Here is a 5,080-nt window from a genome sequence, read left to right as displayed (position 1 = left end):
GTTTATTTATTTTTTGAGACAGAGAGAGACAGAGCATGAACGGGGGAGGGTCAGAGAGAGGGAGACACAGAATCTGAAACAGGCTCCAGGCTCTGAGCTGTCAGCACAGAGCCCGACACGGGGCTGGAACTCACGGACCGTGACATCATGACCTGAGCTGAAGTAGGCCGCTTAACCGACTGAGCCACCCAGTCGCCCCCAACTACCTCAAGTTTTAATACAGCCCTCTGAGCAGTAGGAAAACCTCCAGAAGAATAGAAGTGCCAGAGTTTGGAAGAGCAGTTGCTGCCTGCAACAATGAAGATGTGAATTGGTTTCAATGTTATTTTTAAGGGAACAGGAATCTACAAATATGTGAGGTGGCATTGTGCAGATAAGGGCACTACCAAGAACAAAAACAAAATTCCTGAAGAAGATTTAAGACATAAGCAAAAATATAAATGACCAGTAATGCCTTACCATAAAACACTGCCAATGAATTATGTAGAGACAATAGATTCTATACAGGAATTCAAAAGATGAAGAGCTTTTCCAGTTATAATAAGTCAGGAAAGACTTCATGGAGGAAATAGGAAGTACGGGTAGAACTGAGATCAATCAAGATAAACAACACTCTACATGGGTCTATGGAATAAAAAGATAGATGTAGGAAAACATAGATTTAGAAACAGTGAATAGAATCCATGTGAGAGAGAATTCACGTAAGATGAAAAGGGGACATAAACCTGAAAGGTTAGATTGTGGATGGAGCTGAACCTAGAGGTTTCCACTATATCCTTAAAATAATGGAGAGCTGTTGATTTTTTTTTTCCTTGACAAGGAGAAAAACAATAAAAACAGTAGTCTTCAATAGGAATAAAAAGTTTCATCAGGACCTGCCCATTATCAGGGGACTGCAGAGCCAGGGGAATAAGCCAAAATATATGGAACTAAGATACATAATTGGCTGAATGGAAAGGGCTGTGGAACAGGATGTTTCATAGGCTCTCAAGAAAGAGCAAAGGCCTGTCCCCTAGCAGAGGCTATACTGAATCCCAATAGATCTCACCCTTGTCCCTACTCCATCCTTTTCCAATATTAGACTATAGAAAAGTAGACAAAACAATGCCCAGCCACCAAACTATGACTCTAAGAAGATCAACTTATTCCTAGATAAAGTAGGAAGTATGTCAAAAATTCATGCACAGCGTATCAGAATAAATGATTCTGGAAAGAGCTGTCCCACCAAACAAGCAGCAAAACAGGGCATAACCAATGCAAACAAGATCCTGAAAGTTACATTATGTAGAACCCCATCTGGAAGAAAATTTATGTCAAAAAAGCAGATTGTCTACCAACGAAGAATTTAGTTATAGTATGAACTCACAATATCAAGAGCTTGAGGTGCCTGGGTGGCATCCAACTCTTGATTTCAGATCAGGTCATGATTTCCTGGTTACTGAGATATTCCTGAGTTGGGCTCCATGCTAACAGCACAGAGACTGTTTGGGATTTCTCTTGCCCTCTTTCACTGCCCCTCCCACTCATGTGCTCTCTCTCTCTCTCTCTCTCAAGGTAAATAAATAAACTTTAATTTATTTTAAATAATAAAAGTAACACAATAACAAAATACCAAGAGCTTAAAGATGGATACTAAAAATAAAAGCCAAGCTAAAAAAATAAATATAAACACAGTTTCAGATCTAGTGAATAGCTTTGAAACAACAGAACAACAACAAAAAAAAAGGAAATCAAATTACCAGTATGGAAAAAACACTGGAAATTATCACAAGAAATGCAGAGAGAAAAAGGAGATTCAAGAGAAATGAGGGGCACCTGGGTGGGTCAGTCGGTTAAATGTCTGACTCCTGATTTCAGCTCAGGTCATGATATGGTTTGTGGGTTCAAGCCCCACATCAGGCTCTGTGCTGACAGTGTGGAGCCTGGTTGGGATTCACTGTCTCCCTCTCTATCTCTACCCCTCCCCTACTCGCTATTGTCTCTCTTTCTCTCAAAAATAAATTAACATTAAAAAAATGAAATAGATGATGCTTAAGAGAGCAAAGCTAATCCAGCATATAGATCATTGGTATTCCTAAATTAGAAAAGTCAACAAATGGAACAGAAAAAGTATTCAGAAATAAAGTAATATATTAACTGAATCTGCACATTAAAGGCATACAGTGTATACCAGGAAAAAAAAGATGATAAAGTCTCCATGGAGGCAAAATTATTTAACTTCAAGAATAATACTTCAAAATCATTCATGAACTTTAGAGAGAACTATTGCACCAACTCTGCCAATTAGTAATTAAAGGGAAATGTTTAAGCATTTATTGTGTGTTTTGGGGGGAACTGAGGTTTATCCTCAGTTGATAAAGGAAAGCTATTTACCTAAGGATACCAGCTAATAAATGTAAGAAAAATGGTAGATTTAGAAAATTATTCAATGATGTAATTGATGCAGACAAAGGTCGTAAATGTACACTAAAATGATTAGATGAAAGAGTAATGCTAAAGAGTCACTCACAGGGGCGCCTGGGTGGCGCAGTCGGTTAAGCGTCCGACTTCAGCCAGGTCACGATCTCGCGGTCTGTGAGTTCGAGCCCCGCGTCAGGCTCTGGGCTGATGGCTCAGAGCCTGGAGCCTGTTTCCGATTCTGTGTCTCCCTCTCTCTCTGCCCCTCCCCCGTTCATGCTCTGTCTCTCTCTGTCCCAAAAATAAATAAACGTTGAAAAAAAAATTAAAAAAAAAAAAAGAAATAAAGAGTCACTCACAGATTATGTACATTTAAATGGAAAGATCTGGAGGTCAAAATCTCAAACAAATTATAGTATCAGTGGGGTGCCTGGCTGGCTCAGTCAGTGGAGCATACAACTCTTAATCTCAGGGTTGTGGGTTTGAGCCCAATATTGGGTGTAAAGATTAATTAAAAATAAAATCTTAAAAAAAACAGTTTAGTATAAAAAATTTTTTTCTCAGTCTGTTGAATGTAAAGCAGAGGTTCTCAAAGTGTGGTCCAGGAACCCCTGAGAGTACTTGAGGGGCTTTTAAGGGGTCCGCAAGGTCAAAACTATTTCCATACTAATATTAAGACACTATTTGGTCTTTGAAATCTCATTCTTGCAGGAGAGTGTAGTGATGTTTTCCAGAGGCTGCATGATATGTGATATTTCAGTGGACTGACTGCCAAGGCAGATGTAAGTTTCCTTCCATCTTCTGTTAAACCAGATATTCAGAGATTTGCAAAACTGTAAAACAGGGTCACTTTTCTTACTAAGTTTTTGTTTTGTTTTGGAAAATATAGTTATTTTTCATACACACAAAAAACAGTTTAGTATCACCAATACCAGAACAAACTGCATCTTCTACCTCTTGATATGATGCAATATGAAATACTGCATAAAATATTTTTGGCCAAATAATATCGAACCCAAGTCCAATCATGTCTTAACACCTAACTCAGTTTACAGAAAATATGGGATAGGTGAACAAACAAGTTAATTGAAACCACAAGGAGAAACAATCAGGTAAAGCCAGAAGATAGGAGAGGATACAACACAACTGGTCTGGCCTCATCAAAAAAAGTAAATGTATGAAACAACAAAAAAATACAAAACAAAGTGCAGAATTATTCTTGTTTAAAAGAGACTAAAGAGACACAAAAACTAAATACAATGTGATTAGATCTTGGGTCCTTTTGGTATTTTTTAAGGCTACAAAAGATAGTGTGGGTAGAAGGAATAATAGGGGACATCTGAACACAAAGTGGACACTAGAGGATATTAGGGAATTCGTTATTTTTTAGAAAATCTTATTCTTTGGAAATATATCCTGAAGTATTTAGGAGTAAAATGTTATGTCGGCAACTTACTTTCAAAAGATTCAGAAAGAAGTGTTATCTGTATACATACAAACACACACATGCACATATGCATAAGGAGAAATAAAGCAAATAAAGCAAATATTAGCAATTGCTAAATCTAGCTATTTTTAAACTTTTTCTTCATGTTTGAATTTTTTTTAATAGAAGATTGGAAAAGAATGTTTTTTGATCTAGCCAGAAACAAAAATGGAGGATGGGTACGGAAAGAAATTAGGCTGGCTTCAGCTATCTGCCCTGCAACCTCCAATGCCAGAAAAAATGAAATAGTATCTATATATACTGATAGAGGAGCAAAGTATAACATCAGAATTATACACAGCTAAATTGTGTAAGTGTAAAGGCAACAGACATTCTTAGCATTAAAGAACCTAATGGCATTGTTTAGCACTTGTGACAATTATAATGAATTTTAATGGCAAATGACTAAGGACCCCAAATAAGCCATTTAAAAAGGTAGAGATTTTGTGGCTACATTGAAATACAAGTTATGCTTCTTCCATCACAAGTTTATTGCAGTGGTGACAATGAGACCTGTAACATTTTCTGCTAGGCCCATGGGGTAGAGTGGAAGTAACAAGACTTTTCAACATTAAAAACAATTAAAGAATACTTATATTTTAGGTCATTTGCCAAAATAGCAATCAATGTGCTTCCTACAGTTTGATTTCTAGGGCCCTAAAGTAATTTGCTTGAAGAAATTGGATTCCAAAGATTACAGGGGGGAATTTTTGAAGTATGTCCATTTTCAAGTGGAGATCAAAAGAAGCCCAAAAGAAACAATTGTGGACTGACTGACAGTGACAATTGCGGATTGAACAAAAGTTCTTTTTAAAGGGGCTGTTTTGAAGATTATGATTCTGACTTTGGAGGAACCAAAGTGATTGGCAGTAGAAGGAATCACATGTGAAATTCCTTAAAAATTGACTTTAAAAAGAACAAAAATAAAAAGTTTCTCTCATAAAAAGTCTGGAGGTATAGCAGCTTAAGGAAATGGTCGGCTGCTCAGAATCCTTTTATCTTGTTGTTATACTACATTCAGTACAGATCTTCCACCTCATGGTTGAAGATGACAAATCAAACTTCAGTGTTTACATTTGCGGTAACAGCTAGCAGGAAGAAGAGCAGAAGATGGGCATATCCTCTCTAAGGATATTTTCTGTAATTTTCATACAACACTTCTGCTTATATCTCATTGGCCAGAACTTACTTAGCATC

General features: G+C 37.1%; 1 non-coding gene across 1 annotated transcript; it reads left to right on the top strand.

Annotated features, from left to right (window-relative positions):
• Positions 1 to 4,304: 4,304 nt before the first annotated feature.
• On the top strand, positions 4,305 to 4,407 carry LOC124504482 (small nucleolar RNA SNORA1). Its single transcript, XR_006960455.1, has one exon. It is a non-coding gene; the product is annotated as a small nucleolar RNA SNORA1 (small nucleolar RNA).
• The last annotated feature ends 673 nt before the right edge of the window (positions 4,408 to 5,080 follow it).

The sequence above is a fragment of the Lynx rufus genome, unplaced genomic scaffold (assembly GCF_022079265.1).
Source record: "Lynx rufus isolate CCGP_SWC_20201006 ecotype Redwood Valley unplaced genomic scaffold, mLynRuf1.p SCAF_8, whole genome shotgun sequence".
In the NCBI taxonomy this organism is placed as follows: domain Eukaryota; kingdom Metazoa; phylum Chordata; class Mammalia; order Carnivora; family Felidae; genus Lynx; species Lynx rufus.
The sequence above is the reverse complement of the archived record's forward strand: the minus strand, read 5'-3'. Positions and strand labels throughout refer to the sequence as shown.